The 20781-nt window shown below is 41.3% G+C and overlaps 1 protein-coding gene across 5 annotated transcripts in view; it reads right to left on the reverse strand.

Moving 5' to 3' along the window:
• Positions 1–20781, reverse strand: part of LOC142107631 (galactoside alpha-(1,2)-fucosyltransferase 2-like) — a 211236-nt gene that overhangs the window by 176670 nt on the left and 13785 nt on the right. The window contains exon 1 of one of the 5 annotated variants that reach the window (XM_075191174.1): positions 13317–13391. The exons of the other annotated variants lie outside the window; for them this stretch is intronic. The gene's annotated coding sequence lies outside the window, so the exon portion shown is untranslated. Of the gene's footprint in view, positions 1–13316; positions 13392–20781 lie in introns of those variants that run through there. 5 annotated transcript variants of the gene reach the window in all.

Raw genomic sequence — 20781 nt, forward strand, 5'->3', positions numbered from 1 at the left:
TGTGAGGTCCATAGGTGGTGGGTGAGGGAATCAGAGCAGGTTTGTTAATGTGGATTTTTGTGAGGGTTACTCTTGGCAATAATACCGCTATTGCCAGCAGCATCCGCTGCCAGCGGTATGAGTTGCCAATTTAACAAGTATCGCAGAAATATCTGTTTGGTTTTTGACATCTCAGGGTAGCGAGAGTAGATAAAAATCATTCATAAAATGCTTTATAAAGTAGTTGTAATGTGTACATATTTTATATATATATATATATATATATATATATATATATATAATATGTGTGTATATATATATATATATATATATATATATATATATATATACATACAGTATATATTATATATATATATATATATATATATATATATATATGATTTTTGTTTTGTTTGTATGATCTTGTTGTTTTTTACATTAGTGAACACTTTCTGTTGCACTGCACATAGGGTAGCCGGCCCGTGAATGCGCACATCTGCAGAGAGTGCCTTAATGAGCGGCGCTAAAAGATGCTACTCTTTGCTTCAGGTAGATTGATATTTTAAACTGTAATGTACTTTTAATCAATACTGTCATACTATGCCGTGCTAAATTGGTAGAGGAGAGGTTACTTAAAGTGTATGGCTCAAGGAAGTGAAGTTTTTTTAAACACCGGATGTTGAAAACTGTTAACACAAAACCAAATTTGCAATACATATTTGCCGATGCTATCAAATATAAGTATTTAATGCTGGTTTGTACATACAGCAAATCTAGGAAGTTTGTGAACTTATTAGAATGTTCTGAATTTCTGCATAAATCTGAACTGTGTTTAGATCTTCATCTAAATCATACAAATAGATCAAAAGAAGCCAATAAATCAAATTGCACACAAAGTAACGCACACAATGATGTCCTCTCTCATTAATTTACTGATCAAAATAATACAGTATTAAAATTCTTTGTTTGAAAAAGTATGTGAACATCTGAGATTCTCAGTCCAGTTAGGTGGATAATTTGAGTCCAGGGGGTATATTTACTAAACTGCATGTTTGAAAAAAAAATGGAGATGATGCCTATAGCAACCAATCAGATTATATCTGTCATTTATTTAGCACATTCTACAAAATGACAGCTAGAATCTGATTGGTTGCTATAGGCAACATCTCCACTTTTTCAAACCCGCAGTTTAGTAAATAAAATATTCCCACAGGAAGTCAATCATTGGGATGAAAATTAGTTGTGAGTCTGGATGGCCCTGGCCTCTTTAAAAATCATAAATTTCCACCCCTTACTACCAAACGACTAGTCTTCACCATGCCTCAATCAAAGGAAATTTTTGAGGACCTCAGACAAAGAGTTGTTGATGCTCAGCAGCATCTAAAGACTTTGGGCTTCACCAATCCACTGTCAGGCAGAGAGTGTTCAAATGAAGAATATTCAACACCGTATCCCATACTTGCCAACTTTTGAACCTAGGATATTCTACAAGTTAAACCTAGGCATTGTGTAGGGGGGTGTGTCCCACTTTGACAAAGGGCTGTGTCTAGCTCCACCTATACGTTTATCTAGTTCCACCCAGGGGCGTGTCCAGCACTACCAGGTGGATCTACAGCACTATGTGCAGCATGCAATCAGAGGGGTGTATGGGTGGCATGCCGCCAAAAGTTCTATAATGTATCAAGGCTGAAGGGAAGTTTATTTTTATTTTACTGTAAAAGATATGGCAATGCCAGTGATAACAAAGTAGCACAACAGTGAAATTACTGTTGCACTGTTTGATAAATAATAAGAGCTCCCATGCAGTAAAAGAGGGCCCATCCACTTGTGATAACAGGGAGGTAATAAATAGAGCATAACAAAAAAAGTTCTATCTGCGATAATCTTTTAACTCATTTTTAGGATTTGGTAATTTGGCCCTAAATTCTTCAACTATCAAAAATTCTCTATTATATTTTTAATTTCCTCACAAAAATATTTATGTTATTTGGTTTCTGTCTCTTTTCCACAGTTCTATCAGTAGTATTTAACTACCTACATCTATAAAACCTTCTTATTACTCTATCTGCCTCTGGTTCGCCCTCCTGTCAGCTCCCTCTGCTTACTTTCCCACTCCTTCTCTGCTCTCCTCTTCCTCTCTCTTTTCTTTATTTCTTTACTGCTGTTTTTCTCTTTATCCCTCATTATTACTCCCTCTGTTGTCCCATTTATTACTCCTTTAATTTATTGTCTTATCCTTATAATCCCTCTTAACAGATTCATCCTCAGCCCTCTTATTATCTCTCCTCACTTTCTGTTACCCCATTCATACCTTCTTCAATTGTATTTTCTACACTTTCCTTTTATTCTACTTTAGCTTGCTTTTACTTCTCCCTTTGTTTTCCCCATTTGTAGCTTCTACCTCTGGCTATTCCCCTCGCCTCTCTCTTCCTCCCAAGGAGGGAAGGAACAAGGAGGAAGACACTACTCTCCAAGAAGAACATTGCTCTCTGTTTAAAGTTTGCTAAAGACCACCGGATGAGGAAGAATACTACTAGAAGAATGTTCAGTGGATGCTGTTTCGACAGAGTCTAAAATAGCATGTTTTGGCTTAAATGAGAAAAATTATGTTTGGAGAAAAACAAACACTGCATTCCAACATAAGAACCTCATCCCAACTGTAAGACACAGTGGTGACAGTATCATGGTTTGGGACTGCTTTGCTGCTACTGGACCAGGACCAGTACGGCATGCCATCATTAAAGAAACTATGAATTCTGGATTGTACTAGGAAGTTCTACAGGAGAATATCAGGGTATCCATGCGTAAACAAAAGTTGGGTCTGCAAAAAACTGGTTGCAACAGAAGAAATTTTATGAACGCTCAAGTCAAAGCAACCTTAATCCAATCAAAATGATCTGGCAGGACCTGAAGTGGGGTATTCATGCAAGAAAGCCAACCAACATCCATGAGTTGAAGCAGTTCTGTAAGGAGGAATGGGTCAAAATTCTTCCAAGCTAATGTGTGCTCAGTTGTGCCCAGTGCAGTGCCCACTTACCCATAATACTGAATTGTGCAATATATATATACAGGGTGATTCAAAAGTCGCAGTACACCCTTTTATTTCAAAAACTCTACAGGAAATTGGCAAACCTGAATACTCCAGTAAGGTATGGGTGACGTGGTCTATCTTTTACGGTATGTACCAAACATGGGCGCCATCTTGAAATCGGCCAATCGGCCCAATTCCTGTAGAGTTTTTGAAATAAAAGGGTGTACTGCGACTTTTGAATCACCCTGTATATATATATATATATATATATATATATATATATATATATGCCCACCAGTGCTCCCATACTTGCAATACCAAGTTACACATTATGCCCAGCAGTGCCCAGTACTTACACAAACAATGTGCACAGGGCATGGCCAAAAACATGTAGGTGTGGTTTTACACAGCCAATTAAATATCTAAGAATATGCATAAAATATAATAGCTATAATCAAGTACTATGGAGATCCTTATCTAGTGACCTATATACAAACAGAGAACATGCTACTGACCTTCATACAATACAGATGGCATTCTAGTTACTTATAGATAATACAGTGCATTATAATGACTGCTCTAAATTCTAGCGACACATAATGGCTATTATATGGATATGGAGAGAATTCTAGTGACCTATATGCAGTACAAGGAGCATTCTAGTAAACGATATACAATACACAAAACATCCTAATAATCAACAGACAATGTAGAGAGCATTCACATGACCAATATGTAATACGTATAACATCTTAAGGACCACTGTACAATAAAGAGTGTATTAAAGTGACCAATATATAAATCCAGAAAACATCTTTGGGAACCTTACAATTTAGACTTCAATTACAATATATACTATATAAATATCAGCTGGCTAAACACTGCATGACCCAACATCTCTGCTAGCTCTGCAATACAGACCACCAATTCTCTAGTTGTCATGCAATGCAAACTTCCAACTCTCAATTGCTATGCATTAAGACCTGATGGTGATCTAAGGCACACCTCAGATCTCTACTGGTGATACACTGCAGACCTCAGATCTCTGGTGGTGACACAGTTAACCACATTACTCTCTAGGGCATGTGCAGTTCCACTATAGTGGTCCTGACACTCTGATTGATAAACAGCACCAGCCATCCACCAATCACAGTGTCAGGCGCTTCCAGTACTCCAACTGTTAAATGTCCTGAGCTAGCCAACAAATAGAGTTCTGTGGATGGCTGTTTATCTCTGCTGCATGCAGATAAACTTTATGGTTAGTTAGTGAGAGCCAAAGTGACTTGTGTGACCACCACATCCAAATTTAAAATGACCTAAAATCGACTATAGGGTCATGTTTTTTTCTTATTTGGCCACCTACGAACTCTAGCATGTCTCTAGTCTCTAGCATGCAGTGCTCAAACTAGATATAGGAGATCTAGTGAGGGGCTTTAAATTCCAGAATCTCAAGGAGAAATCCAACAAGTTCTGTGCACTTCCACCAGGCACCTGCTGTGCATCAATTTGGAACAAATGTGATTCACTTTAAAAAAAAAACATGTTCTTCTGCAACTTTTACTAATTATAATCCTAAATATTTATGGCTTCTTTCTGTGCTTTTTATCCACGCAATTATATATTCAGGCAGAGTTGGTCATTTTTGTTGCACTGTGATAAGGTACAAAGCTGCTTCCTGGATACAAATGTTTCCTGCACAGGCTGTGTCTCAGGGTATTAACAATAAAACAATTCTGCTTAAAGCAACAAATACATTGTTACATAGTCAACATGTTTTGAGGGGTGTGGATGGAGTCATATTTTGCCAATTGTGGCCATGAGATACATGATTGAAAGTCACAAGCAGGAGCCCCACCTTACAACATCCTCCTACAGTGCTGCTGCTCCCTGCATATGTTAAAACAATGGAATAAAAAGTTATACTATCCAACTACACACAGTTTCTACAACTATAGAGACTGGAAGCACATTCAGCATGTTTTGAGATACTTTATATTTCACAAAAATCGAATCAGTTTAGAAATACTATACTGGAAGCCATTGCAAAGCAAATCATAAACTGTACTGTAGAATATTCATCACATGACTAATAACCAAAAACTTTTTATTACCATATTATATTATAGTGCAGTCTGGCAATAGATTTATTTTGCTACAGATAAAAGCACTTACCCTACAACAACTCATTCCTACAGGGGAATCAATCAATTCCCTATGAGTGCAAAAGACACGGAGAAGACTGCTTTTATGTTCCCTTGGTATTTTAAAGGTGTAAACATATGTCACTGGCAGTGTGAGTTGCTCCAGTCACGCTCCAGAGCAGTATGGACTGAGTAGTTGGTGACATGAACCTTTAGAGTGGTAGTGGATGATTTGATTGTATTCGGAAGAATTTTGGAGGAGCATAACAAAAGGCTGTGGAACGTGTTAGATCAATTGCAGGAGCACTGCCTCAAGCTGTCACTGGACAAGTGTTGCATGTGTCAGACTGCGGTGAAGTACATAGATTTTATAGTCAGCCAAGAGCATAGAGCAACAACTTCAGCAAAAGTAGAGGCTATTATGGATTAGCCAAGACCCACAAAGTTGGGGGACCTTAAGTCCTTCCTGGGTTTTTGCAGATTTGTGCCCCAGTACTCGAAAAATCCCAAAGCTGACTGATTTCACCGGAGGGTTCACTCCACCAATAGGAACGCCTCCGCATAAGAGGGTGCAAGAAGGGCTTTATTACATAGTCAATGAGGCTTTTGTAGGATGCTGGGTGGTCAAATGAGAGGAGGCTTTCAAGAGACTCAAAAACTGCTTGACCTATGCACCAGTGATTGACTATGCAGACCCCACTAAGCATCCTGCACATGGATGCATTGTTTAAAGGACTACGGGGAGTGATGTATCAGGAGCATCAGAATAGAATGAAGCCTGTAGTCTGCATAGGCAGAGGGTTGACGCCCATTGAAAGAAATTACACCGTGCATACGTTGGAATTCTTAGTAGTCAAGTGGGCCATAGTAGATAAATTGCATCATTAAGTCTATGAAACAAGTTTGAGGTCCATACAGACAAGACATCACTGGTTAGCTGCCATAACATGTATGACATCAATCTGAAATACAGACCAGGCTCAGGCAATGTGGATACTGATGTGTGGTTAAGACTGCCAGGAAAATTACATTAAGAGAAGGAAGTCCTTGACAGATGTGCATGGAATGTGTGATGAGGGCGGAGTAGTGGTACTCCCTGTGAGAGAATGCCTGAGCTCTTGGGAGCCACTAAAGAAGCCTTGCCGTCTGTGTACTTTCATTTGACCAGCCTGCAGATGAGGGATCTGCAGAGAAGGAGCAGAAACCAGATTAATGCATATTAGAAGAGTGAACCTTACATTGGAATGGTGAGATAGCATATGAAATACTCACACAAGCCGGTCAGAAATGCATTGAAGTCAGAGAATGCTGTGCTACTGGTGAGAAAACAAGGGTCACTGGTGTTGAGAGGGGACCTGTTGTATAGGAGAACCACTAGGACAGATGGCAGAATCCAGGAACAGCTGGTGCTGCCTGGAATATATTGTGGTATGGTCAAAAATGAGCTGCATGATGATTAAGGGCTTTTCCACTGGCCCAAAAATGCATAGTTATGTGGAGAAGTATTGCAGGATGTGTTCGACCTGTATACTGAGAAAGACTTTTCCTGAGAGAGCGGCGTCACTGTTGAATATCACCAGCAGCGGACAACTGGAGATAGTGTGTATTGAGTTCCTTTGAACTATCGAACCTGATGATGGCAACATGAGCAACGTGCTGATGGTGACAGACCTTTACTCCAGGTATGCTCATGCTTATACCACCAGAGATCAGCCGGCATCCACTGTGGCAGAAGCTTTGTGGGAAAGATTTGATGTTCATTATGGTTACCCTGCCACAATACATTCCAATGTCTGTGGGATCAAAAAGTCCAGAGTAACTCCATTCCATCCTTAAGAGGACCCACAGCCTGAAGGTTTCAGCCGTATGCTTCTCTACATATTGCCCACACAGGACTCTTAGAAAAAGCCACAGTGCAGCAGCCACATCAGTCATTTGATGCATGCATACAACTATAAGATAAAACTACTGGTTTCTCACCATGCGCCTTGATGTTTGAGAGAGAGACATGCCTGCCTTCTGTCCTACCTTTTGGGGTTTCCACAGAAGGTGACATACCACGCCCCACATGAAATATTTGGCTCAGCTAAGGCAAAAATTGAGAGTAAAACACAGGCGGTAGATGCCTCCCTGAAAGATGGACAATGCAACAATGAGATATGATCTGAGAGTTTGAGACTATGTAATACACACAGGGAACAGAGTCCTACTTTCCTATTTATAGATTCCTGGCAAACACATTAGTGAATAGTTGGTGTGATGATCCACATGTAATTGTGAGCAAGTTGCCAGGAATGCCTTCATATCGAGTTAAACCCATAAAGCCTTACCACCCACAGCCAGCATTTCTGTCCCACTGGAAGAAAAGTACAGAATGATAAGGGAAGAAAAAAAAGGTTCACAAGGAATGGTGTCTGTGAAGGAATACCTTGAGACAGAAATATATATAGGTCAGTGTATAACTCTGCCCAGCAGGTGGCGCTGCAGCTTGGGGTTTTTTTTTCACACACGCCACTAGGCATTTATATAGTAGATATTTATATATATATATATATATATATATATATATATATATATATATATAGATATATATATATATATATATATATATATATATATATATATATATATATATATAATTAAATTGCTACAGGTGGAAGAGTCAAGAAGTGGGAGCTCACGATGGGAGTCAAGATACAGGAGATGAGTTGCAGAAGGGTGACAAGAGGGCCCAACACAAACTAGGAGGCAATTAAGTGTCCCAATGATGCTCACATACAATCAGAATGGCATCTGAAGTACAAAGGGTTATACATCCCAATGTCATATATTTATGGTCTTATTTTGGTCCAGTGGAAATTTGGTGCCCTTAGGAAGCATGTGAAAGTGTGTGTGTAGGCAGGATGCACTGACCAAATCTTGCCTTTTAGGTGGTTTACTAACTGAAGTTTGAAGATGGAGGGCTCCACCAGTGGAGAATGTGAACCCTGCAACTGCAGGACTACAACAAAATTGTGTCGCTCATTGACTACATAAAAAATGGCGGTTCAGAGATTACTGGCTTGAGTGCATCTCCCAGCAGTCTAAGGAGTAAGAAAATGTGGAGTAGGTCGGAGGCAGGTTGGGCAGCCTGCCAACTCCAATCAGAGGAGGGGGTGAGCATAAATAGCAACCAGGACAGAAAAAGGAGGGAGCAGCCATTTTGGAGAAGAGTGGAGCAAGAGAGACTGAGAGAGAGGGAGGAGCCTAAGCAAAGCATAGGAGCTAGTTTGAGTCCAACCAGTGAGGAGTGCTGGAGAGCCACATAGAGACATGCTTTACAAGTGATCTGTGTGAGTGAACCCCTGGGTGAGCCCTGCAATTAGTTGCTCTTGTGGCCATATAATGTTAGTCCCTGGCCAGAGAGGGAGTATCCTCATCTGGGTCAATTGCTAATTAGCAGACAGCACTACAAGCAAAAGGAGTTTTGGTCCCAGAGGCTGCAGACTGCCTAGATATGCTGTAATATTATCACAATAAATCTGGGTAATATTCTACTGCTCCTGCAGTGTGAGACTGTAGCACTACATATCCGCATCAGTTAAAGATACTGACAAGCTTATTAAAGCTGGGTACACACTACAGGTTTTTCACTCGATTATCGGGCCAATCAAGGAATAAAACAACTAAGATATACACTGATCAGTCACAACATTAAAACCACCTGACTAATATTGTGTAGGTTTCCCTTGTGCCACCAAACTGACCCGTTGAGGCATGGACTTCACAAGGTGTCTTGGGGTATATGGTACCAAGACAATAGAAGCAGATCCTTTAAGTCCTGTAAGTTGCGATGTGAGGCCTCCATGGCTCAGACTTGTTTCCAGCACATCCCACAGAAGCTCGTTGGACTGAGATCTGGGGAATTTGGAGGCCAAGTGGACACCTTGAACTCTTTGTCATGTTCCTTAAACCTTTCCAATTTTTGCTGTGTGGCAGGGTGCATTATACTGCTATAAAAGGTCACTGCCATCAGGGAATACCACTGCCATGAAGAGGTGTACTTGGCCTTCAACAATGTTCAGGTAGGTGGTATGTGTCAAAGTAACATCTACATCAATGCCATGACCCAAGGCTTCCCAACAGAACATTGCCCAGAGCATCACACTGCCTCCGTCGGCTTGCATTCTTCCCATAATGCATCCTGGTGCCATCTCTTCCCCTGGTCTATACAATGCACCCAGCCATCCACATGATGTAAAAGAAAACATGATTCATCAGACAAGGCCACCTCCATCCACTGCTCCATGGTCCAGTTCAGGTGCTCATGTGCCCATATTAGGCACCATCAGTGGTGGACAGGGGTCAACATGGGTATTCTGAATAGTCTGCAGTCATGAAGCCCCATATGCAGTAAGCTGCAATGTACTGTGTTTTCTGACACCTTTCTATCTTACCCAGCATTAACTTTTTCACCAGTTTGTGCTACAGTAACTCTTCTGTGGGATTGGACCAGTAGGCTAACCTTTGCTCCCCACACAGATCAATGAGCCTCGGGCGCCCATAACCCAGTCATTGGTTCACTGGCTGTCCTTCCTTGGACCGCTTTGGTAGGTACTAACCTCTGCATACAGGGAACACCCCACAAAACTTATTGTTTTGGAAATGCTCTGACTCAGTCGTCTAGCCAATTTGGCCTTTGTCAAAGTTCCTTAGATCCTTATGCTTGCCTATTTTTCCTGATGCCAACACATCAACTTCAAGAACTGACTGTTCACATGCTGCCTAATATATCCCAACTCTTGAGAGATACAATTTTAACAAGATACTCAATATTATTCACTTCACTTATCAGTTGTTTTAATGTTATGGCTGAAAAGTGCAAGTAACTAACACTATACGCTTTCTGCTACTTCAAGAGACACTCATCTTACCTCTCTTGTCACAGTGAAAATAAACTCAATAATAGTAATAAGTCTCTTAGCTAAATGCTTAGTTAACTTTAGTCTCAGCATTTTTGTTACAAGAGGGAAAGATTGTTCTAATATCTTATCTATCAAAAATCTAGTATACCAGTACAGCGGCCATGTTTCTGAAGACTAAGTTACATGATTCTTAGGTACTGAGCTATGATTCATTCTAAGTACTACTCTTTAAATGTTTAAGGTCAGCTGAAATGATTCAACAGTGGGGGGGGGAGTGGGGGTTGGGAACCCCCCTACGTGTGTCCCTGACCTAATATTTTGGCTATGCTACAATTTGTAGAAACTCTTGTCCTGGTGTTGATGTGGAATTTAACCAAATAAAACAACCAGAAAGCCAAATGTCTGCTAAGTGCAATCCAAAATGAGGGCAAAATATATCAATATATCAGTACAAGCATGTGTTGAATTAAAGCTAGAATAATACAATGAGGTGCCCTTGACGCTTGGATGCAGGCTTAAATGTTTTGATCAAAATATAAACCAATACCTCATGTTTTCATTTTGCTAGATACACAAAGATATGCAGTGTTAAGGATAAGTTCTGACAACAACTGTATTTTTGCTGTGTTGAATTACATCAGGGGCGGACCTAGACGTAATTTTTAGGGGGGTGTGATTTTTCATAATCACGTCCCTCCTTCATTCTGATTGGCTAGCCCTGGAAAACCCCACCCACCACCCGTGATTGGCCCTGCTCCCTCCACACGTTTTTAATGGCGTCTTGGACCAAAATTTAAAGGACTTGTACTGCCCGCCCCCCTGAATCCGCCACTGAATTACAATACACCTGAGTTTGAGTGAACGCTGTAATGACATATCTCCTAACATTTCAAACATTTTAATTTAGACACAAATGAGCCCCTCCCATGATCCACCCAAACCACAATCAGATCTACCCTATAAATGCAGACATTATCACAAAGCCATGTCTCTTTCAAGGGGTCTGTAAATTGGGACAGTCCTACCAAAATAGTGATAGTTGGGAAGTATGTAATGAAAAGGACATAGAGAATGTGCTCTTTAAAAGTCTCAGTTATGAGGCCTTTAATATCTGACTTTCCCAACACCTGGCTATGAAATGTTTTTCCATCCCCAGGTTAAAAAAAAAAAGTCACAGGGCTAACAATCTACACGTATACTATCTATCCAGACAAGTGGCTTTGGACCTAGGTCAGCAAACTCATCCAGGTTTTCCACCTACATGCCACAATCCACCCTATCAGTCATACCCCCGCATTTGTGCATATTTTTCCATCACACAAAACAAAGAAGCGCTTGTCTTTCAACATGGCCCACTGATCTTATAGTATATGTACCAAAGTAATGCTGCCAAATTCCAGCCCAGAGTAAGTGGCATGGAAGCAGCAGTTTCTGCTACAAGGTTATTTGCATTGACCAATACTGCAACTAAATCAGCAGTATCGTTACCTGGCATTCCACATCAAACTACTCACAGCAGCAGTCGAAGAGTGTCCAAGCTTTTCAACCATTCTTGAAAGCTTACTTGTTCGAGAGCGCATATAACCTGACATATAACAGCATTGTATGTCCTTGCACTATGTATGTCCTGTCCCCCATATCGTATGGTGCTGCGGAGCACTGTAGCGCCTTACAAATGATAATAATAACAGAGTTATATGTATGAGGTTTCAGTGACCCAGGTCACTCATGCGTGTACTGCTTAAAGATGAGCCAGCAAAGTAGTAAATTAGACCTTACTGCTCCGAAACAGTTTTTAATGACAGATAGCGGCGATAGGCCGAGATAGAAAATCAGCCTTACACTGCATTTTAATAAATAAGCCCCCGTGACCTATTTAACTGACTCCTAACCACCTCTTTCCACATCCCCTCGGTGGTACTCACTTCGGCGGCATTTGTAATCCCGCCACTAATTACTACGGCCAAAAAATGACGATGACTGTAAGTGCGACCACATGAAAATATCCACCGACTGTATGATAGACTGCCAGTATACCCGGCACTTCAAATCACCTGCAGACTTCAACAGCGACTTTCCGAAATATGGACACTGACAAATCACATCACTACTAATGGCCAGGCTGAAAACGCCACTTTTGTAAGCAGGATAAAAGGAGCGACATTTCAATTGCCGTCTCAAGCAGCAGAGACCCTAGACACAGTCCAGTCTGCAGTTATAGACCTGCCAAGCCTCACAGTTAGGGATTGTGTCTGTCACCTCTATGCTGTAATAACACTCGAATAAAAGGCTTTGGTGGCACAATAATGCATTAGCCGGTTAAATTTGTGATGTGCGCTGCATTAAATTTATTGTTTGTTGCTTTAACAGCACTAATTAATTTAATATATTAAGTTTGCTGCATGCTGTGCAAAATTAATATTTTGGCAGTGAACCTAATGTTTTGACTGTATACATTACTGAAGGATCAAAATAAAGCCCAACCCATTCCAAGAACCTCTGAAAATGTCAATGTTCCCCTTTGAACCACGGTGGAAAGATACAGTGTTCAGTGTGAACATGACATTCCAGAACAACTGTGTTAAAAAGTAAAAGTATTACTTCTCTATTCAATTATAGACAGCTGAAGCTCCTCCTACATCTTCAGGACAATGTCTGGATCTGACACTGATAAAGAGCTGAACATGCAGTCTTCTTAATTACAGTAACATCACTGGCACTGCCCGGTGCCCCCATCCTTTTAGTGCCCCTGGCTCTGTAATTAAATAACCTCCCCCCTATATGACAACCTGCTACAGAGGAGTGAAAAAAAGCATGGTGGACATATTTAGCTGACTATAAACACTCCAGTTATCTCAGATCTATTATTCAGCTTACTAATACAAAACCTTTGGCATATATTAAAGTCAATTAGTGGCTCTTATTTATCTTTAAGGATCCCTTCAGTTGCACTTTATCATGAGCTCCATACTCCCCTCCCTAGTTCAATCAACAACTTCTAAGCTAAACATTATTTCATGGAATCTTTGTTTAAAAATAAAATCAACCTTTAGTAGACACAAAAACAACAGCTGAACGTAATTTAAGTTTACAGTAACACTTAAGCATCTCTTAGCAGTATCGACTTTCAGGATAGTCCAAAGCAGCAGTAACTATATCTAGCTGTCCTGAAAGAGTGACAGGACATCCCAGCAGGTCCTCATGAATAAAATACCACATTAGTCAGTAGCTTGACAAAACAAAGCTTGGTCAGGAACCTACCTGTTCTCTCCACTGAGGAATCACATGCTAAAGTAAGAGAATCTTGCAATGGACAATGTTATTTAGGCTGTGCAGTCGCCCGGGTGGTTAAAGTGCTACTAGTTAATGACTGTATTACATGCTTGAACAGCGCCCCCTGTCAGGCAGACTGGGGATTGTACACAAATCGTTCACAATTGACTGTGGTTTTCACTTAACCAGCTCATTCCTTTTCCCGTTAGCCCCTGTCCTGTGCCAATTCCATGTTATAAGAAGTCTGCACTATTCCCCCTGCCCTAATTATCTGATTGCATGTTCTATTCCTACTGTGAACTGAACTTTCATATGTAATGTTATTCATTTGGTTTCAAACGAAATAGATTAAATACAAAGTTGCAGATCATATAGCAAAAAATTAACTATTTATCACAAGTCAAATGGTCATATATTGTATGGCAAGGTTAGAAGCAAGTATTCACATTTGTACACTTGGGACCTCATTTAGAGTCGGACGCAAAGTCCATTTTAGGCGCATCCAACAAAAAAACACTATCACGCACGTGCAGCAAGCACCAAATCCGCCTGCATCTTGGATGCAATTAACACTTACGACAGCTTGCAACTCACTACGAGAGAATGGGAGGAACGCAGAATAGTGAAGACTTGACCATGTAAATACATCCTAGTCGCGGTGAGGCGCAGACGCAACACACGTCAAAAAAGGGCTAAAGCTGTGCGGCAGGAATTAGGTGACGCAAGCGGTTAGCTAGCTGCAGGAACTGCTCACAGCTCGATAGGGTATTAAGAGTGGGACATGACTGGGGTTGCTTGCCACTCGTAATACCCTACCAAGCTGCGGCACACTCCCACTCCTACACTTTTTACACAGACTTTGCTTCCTACTCTAAATTAGGTCCTTGAAGTACGCTTGATGAAGAAATAGTGTCGTATTCAGTTGGACATGTCTGGAGATACAGGCGACTCAACATACACACATAAGTAGGCTTTTCTTTACACGTATGTCTGGAGCAGAGCCGTAACTTAAAATAGCTTAAAATTTAGCGCCTGGGACATGAAGGAAAACTGCCCCCCCCCCCCCCCCCCAGCCCTCAATTTTAACCAAATGAACCTAAACTATTCATAAACTGTGCTCCCCCTAGCATTGCGCCTTGCGCAATCATCCCTCTTTTACAGCAGTATATCAAACCGCAGCTTGATAGTTTTATTGCCATGGATTCTTACTATGTGAAAAAATCGGGACATTGATATCTAATGGGTGATTTAGAAAAAAAAACGTTTTTGAGAGGTTTGGCTTGTGACATTTTGAAAACTAGCAAAAAAAATTATGACAAACTGGCTGCTTCACTAAATCGCACTTTAGTAAATCCCACCCTGATACTGATCCCTCCCTGGCTACCTGTTTCAGTTTACAGTTACCTGTCTGACAGACTCCGGTCTGTCTAACAATTTTTGTGGTGCTTTACCTTTGGTTGATATATCTATGTTTGCTGTCCCTCCCTAAATAATCTCTCAACCTACCCACCCTGTCCATCTATATCATCATCATCATCATTTATTTATAGAACGCCAACATATTCCGTAGCGCTTTACAATTGGGGACAATTGGGAACAAACACAGTAAACTAATAAACAAACTGGGTAAAACAGACAAAGAGGTGAGAAGGCCCTGCTCGCAATCTTACAATCTATGGGACAATAGGAGCTTGATACACAACGTTAAGTCTACATTTTGCATTTCGGTCCAGCCAGACTGCAAAGGTAAAAGTGACTCATAAGCTAAATGATCCTGTCACACAACAATGGAATGCAGAAGAGCATCTCTGAATGCATAGAACATCCAACCTTAAGGTGGATGTGCTACAGCAGCGAAAGACCACACAGCACCCTTGTGACCAACACAGAATGCATTGCACCCTTGTGACCGCCACATAATACATAGCACCCTTGGAACCGCTACACGATACACAGCACCCTTGTGACCGCCACAAAATACATAGCTATCTTGTGACTACCACACAATATACAGCACCCTTGTGACCGCCACACAATACATAGCACACTTGTGACCACCATACAACACATAGCACCCTTGTCACTGCCACACAATACAGAGGGCAAAATATGATTTTTATTGATATAAACTAACTGTGCAGTTAATGTGTAAGAATGTGATTATCAGCTGTTGGTCATTTTCATTACTCATAACACCTCAAATGGCGAAAGAGGAATGTATAAGATTTGTTATATATAACTATTCTTTCTTCAAGTGTTCATACATCTGAGCAGACTTCAAAATACAATTAGTCAAATGCAGTTAACTGTCAGTTGCACCAGGTTATAACCACCATTGAAAAAGTTGGTAATTTTGTTGTAAGAAAAGGAACAGATTCCTATGCTAATACACACGGGTTATTGACACATGCATATTATATTTTCACATATGCCCTGTTGGGTCTGTTGTTACATATCCCCCGTTTTCACATATCCCCTGTTGTCACATATCCCGTTGTTACATATCCCCTGTTGTCACATATCTTCTGTTGTTACATATCTCCTGTTGTTACATATATCCTGTTGTTACATATCCTCTGTTGTCACAAATCCCCTGTTGTCACAAATCCCCTGTTGTCACATATCCCCTGTTGTCACATACCCCCTGTTGTCACATATCCCCTGTTGTCACATACCCCCTGTTGTCACATATCCTCTGTTGTCACATATCCCCTGTTGTCACATATCCCTGTTGGGCCTGTTGTCACATATCTCTGTTGTCACATATCCCCTGTTGTCACATATCCCCTGTTGTCACATATCCTCTGTTGTCACATATCCCCTGTTGTCACATATCCCTGTTGGGCCTGTTGTCACATATCTCTGTTGTCACATATCCCCTGTTGTCACATTTCCCCTGTTGTCACATATCCTCTGTTGTTACATATCTCCTGTTGTCACATATCCCCTGTTGTCACATATCCTCTGTTGTCACAAATCCCCTGTTGTCACATATCCTCTGTTGTCACATATCCCCTGTTGTCACATATCCCTGTTGGGCCTGTTGTCACATATCTCTGTTGTCACATATCCCCTGTTGTCACATATCCCCTGTTGTCACATATCCTCTGTTGTTACATATCTCCTGTTGTCGCATATCTATGTTGTCACATATCTCCTGTTGTCACATATCCCCTGTTGGGTCTGTTATCACATATCCCCTGTTAAAAATAAATTGTTTCTACCAGTCGTGTTGAGCACCGCTGACCTCCGGGACTGGGTGGAAATTGGTACATGCATGAGTCACACAGCACGAGTCACACACAGTCTCTTTAGCTACAGACCCCACCCCACTCAGCAACAGGCAGCCTTGTGTTTGGCTGCTTGTTGTTCTCCAATGACGGGACCACCCCCTGGCAACCGGTGAAGCCGCCAGCGGTCCACATCACCATCCCACACCACTCATCACTCTGAACCCCCCCTTCCCCCCTCTCCGCCAGGTACTTCCATAAAAAAATTAAATAAAAATATATATATTTTTCCCCCTCCTGGTTGGCCTGGGACTATTTCTGTGGATAGGCCTGGGGCTGCAGCCCCATCAGGACCAGAGCTGGATTAAGGCTTCGGGGGGCCCGGGGCACTTAAGACAGGGGGCCCCTAAGATCTAAAATTAAGGGCATAGTGACACATACTGAATTACATCACCTACAGCCCACAGTATGACACTTAGGGGGGTATTCAATTGTTTCTTTTAACGCGCTAAAACAAAAAAAAACGAGCGCTCGAAAAAAACTTCATATTATACGGTAATTTTGCGCACGTAAACAGTTAATACGGTACTTACTCGCTGCCAGCGGTCTGAATTTCAGCTCACTGCTCAGGGAGCTGCGAGATGAAATTTAGCGAGTAATTACCGTATTAACGGTAATATTTTTAGAGCGCTCGTTTTTTTTGGTTTTAGCGCGTTAAAAGAAACAATTGAATACCCCCCTTACAGCTCTCCCAGAGGGCTCGCTTAGGTTGTCTGCATAAGAAAAATCATTGCTTCCACAAACTAAAATACTGTACATTAAAACAATCATCAAAACACCACATTAAAATGGGTATTGACACCACACATTAAAACTAGCAATGATATCATACATTAAAAATAACATTGATAACGTACACTAAAACTAGCAATGATACCGAACTTTAAAAATAAAATTTATAATGCGCATTAAAACTAGCATCATTGGGTTTTCTCCTACAGACAGAAAACCTACATTGTTGTGTACACCATTGAACGGTCACCAAAAATTGGGATTGTCCCACTAGAATCACAACATTTCACAGACTTTGCTGCTCTCTCCTACCTGTTCTTCTCACTTTCACCACCTGTGCTGCAGGTTTCTTTAGTTGCGGCTTGTCTGGATCCTGGAATGTTAGGGGCCCTACTTGGGAAAAAAAATGGGTACATTTAGAAAATTACAGCCACCCCCGTCGTTAAATTAGTACCACCCATGATTAATAATTAGGCCTTCCTCCAGCCCCAACATTAAAATAATAGTATTCACATTTAATAAATAAACCTATTTCCCTCCCTACAAACAGCCCCAGCAATAAATTAATAGTATTTACATTTCAGAAATATACCTATTTCCCGCAACCGTCACTGCCATTAAATAATTCATAGGCACATTTTAATAAAGGGACCTCATTCTCCCCAAACTCACCCCCACATTCAGTAGCGCCCAAACCACCCCATCTTAAATTAATTAATTGTCCCCACTATTGTGCCTCTCTTCTCCCCCTTTTTCCTTACTGTTCCTCTCTTCTCCCCCTTTTTACCTTACTGTGCTTCTCTTCTCCCCCTTTTTCCTTACTGTGCTTCTCTTCTCCCCCTTTTTTCCTTACTGTGCCTCTCTTATCTCCCTTTTTACCTTACTGTGCTTCTCTTCTCCCCCTTTTTTCTTACTGTGCCTCTCCTCTCCCCCTTTTATCCTTACTGTGCCTCTCTTCTCCCCCTTTTTCCTTACTGTGCCTCTCTTCTCCCCCTTTTTCCTCCATACTGTGCCTCTCTTCTCCCCCTTTTTCCTCCATAGTGTCCCTTTCTTCTCCCCCTTTTTGCTACATACTGTCCCTTTCTTCTCCCCTTTTTCCTACATAGTGTCCCTTTCTTCTCCCCCTTTTTCCTACATAGTGTCCCTTTCTTCTCCCCCTTTTTCCTACATAGTGTCCCTTTCTTCTCCCCCTTTTTCCTACATAGTGTCCCTTTCTTCTCCCCCTTTTACCTACATAGTGTCCCTTTCTTCTCCCCCTTTTTCCTACATAGTGTCCCTTTCTTCTCCTTTTTTCCTACATAGTATGCCTTTTTTCTCCTTTTTTCCTACATAGTGTCCCTTTCTTCTCCCCCTTTTTCCTACATAGTGTCTATTTCTTCTCCCCCTTTTTCCTACATAGTGTCCCTTTCTTCTCCTTTTTTCCTAAATAGTGTCCCTTTCTTCTCCCCCTTTTTCCTACATAGTGTCCCTTTCTTCTCCCTTTTTGCTACATAGTGTCCCTTTCTTCTCCCCCTTTTTCCTACATAGTGTCCCTTTCTTCTCCTTTTTTCCTACATAGTGTGCCTTTTTTCTCCTTTTTTCCTACATAGTGTCCCTTTCTTCTCCCCCTTTTTCCTACATAGTGTCCCTTTCTTCTCCCCCTTTTTCCTACATAGTGTCCCTTTCTTCTCCTTTTTTCCTAAATAGTGTCCCTTTCTTCTCCCCCTTTTTCCTACATAGTGTCCCTTTCTTCTCCCTTTTTGCTACATAGTGTCCCTTTCTTCTCCCCCTTTTTCCTACATAGTGTCCCTTTCTTCTCCCCCTTTTTCCTACATAGTGTCCCTTTCTTCTCCCCCTTTTTCCTACATAGTGTCCCTTTCTTCTCCTTTTTTCCTACATAGTGTCCCTTTCTTCTCCCCCTTTTTCCTACATAGTGTCCCTTTCTTCTCCCTTTTTGCTACATAGTGTCCCTTTCTTCTCCCCCTTTTTCCTACATAGTGTCCCTTTCTTCTCCCCCTTTTTCCTACATAGTGTCCCTTTCTTCTCCCCCTTTTTCCTACATAGTGTCCCTTTCTTCTCCCCTTTTCCTACATAGTGTCCCTTTCTTCTCCCCCTTTTTCCTACATAGTGTCCCTTTCTTCTCCTTTTTCCTACATAGTGTCCCTTTCTTCTCCCCCTTTTTCCTACATACTGTCCCTTTCTTCTCCCCCTTTTTCCTACATACTGTCCCTTTCTTTTCCCCCTGTTTCCTACATACTGTCCCTTTCTTCTCCCCCTTTTTCCTACATAGTGTCCCTTTCTTCTCCTTTTTTACTACATAGTGTCCCTTTCTTCTCCCCCTTTTTCCTACATAGTGTTCCTTTCTTCTCCTTTTTCCTACATAGTGTCCCTTTTTTTCTCCCCCTTTTTCCTACATACTGTCCCTTTCTTCTCCCCCTTTTTCCTATATACTGTCCCTTTCTTCTCCCCCTTTTTCCTACATACTGTCCTTTTCTTCTCCCCTTTTTCCTAAATAGTGTCCCTTTCTTCTCCCCTTTTTCCTACATAGTGTCCCTTTCTTCTCCCCCTTTTTCCTACATAGTGTCCCTTTCTTCTCCCCATTTTTCCTACATAGTGTCCCTTTCTTCTCCCCCTTTTTCCTACATAGTGTCCCTTTCTTCTCCCCCTTTTTCCTACATAGTGTCCCTTTCTTCTCCTTTTTTCCTACATAGTGTCCTTTTCTTCTCCTTTTTTCCTACATAGTGTCCTTTTCTTCTCCCCTTTTTTCCTACATAGTGTCCCTTTCTTCTCCCCCTTTTTCCTACATAGTGTCCCTTTCTTCTCCCCCTTTTTCCTACATAGTGTCCCTTTCTTCTCCTTTTTTCCTACATAGTGTCCCTTTCTTCTCCCCCTTTTTCCTACATAGTGTGCCGTTCCTCTCCTTTTCTCCTACATAGTGTCCCTTTCTTCTCCCCCTTTTTCCTACATAGTGTCCCTTTCTTCTCCCCCTTTTTCCTACATAGTGTGCCGTTCCTCTCCTTTTTTCCTACATAGTGTCCCTTTCTCCTCCCCCTTTTTCCTACATACTGTCCCTTTCTTCTCCCCTTTTTCCTACATAGTGTCCCTTTCTTCTCCCCCTTTTTCCTACATAGTGTCCCTTTCTTCTCCCCCTTTTTCCTACATAGTGTCCCTTTCTTCTCCCCATTTTTCCTACATAGTGTCCCTTTCTTCTCCCCATTTTTCCTACATAGTGTCCCTTTCTTCTCCCCCTTTTTCCTACATAGTGTCCCTTTCTTCTCCTTTTTTCCTACATAGTGTCCTTTTCTTCTCCTTTTTTCCTACATAGTGTCCTTTTCTTCTCCCCTTTTTTCCTACATAGTGTCCCTTTCTTTTCCCCCTTTTTCCTACATAGTGTCCCTTTCTTCTCCCCCTTTTTCCTACATAGTGTCCCTTTCTTCTCCTTTTTTCCTACA

Source organism: Mixophyes fleayi, chromosome 11, assembly GCF_038048845.1.
Source record: "Mixophyes fleayi isolate aMixFle1 chromosome 11, aMixFle1.hap1, whole genome shotgun sequence".
NCBI lineage: Eukaryota > Metazoa > Chordata > Amphibia > Anura > Limnodynastidae > Mixophyes > Mixophyes fleayi.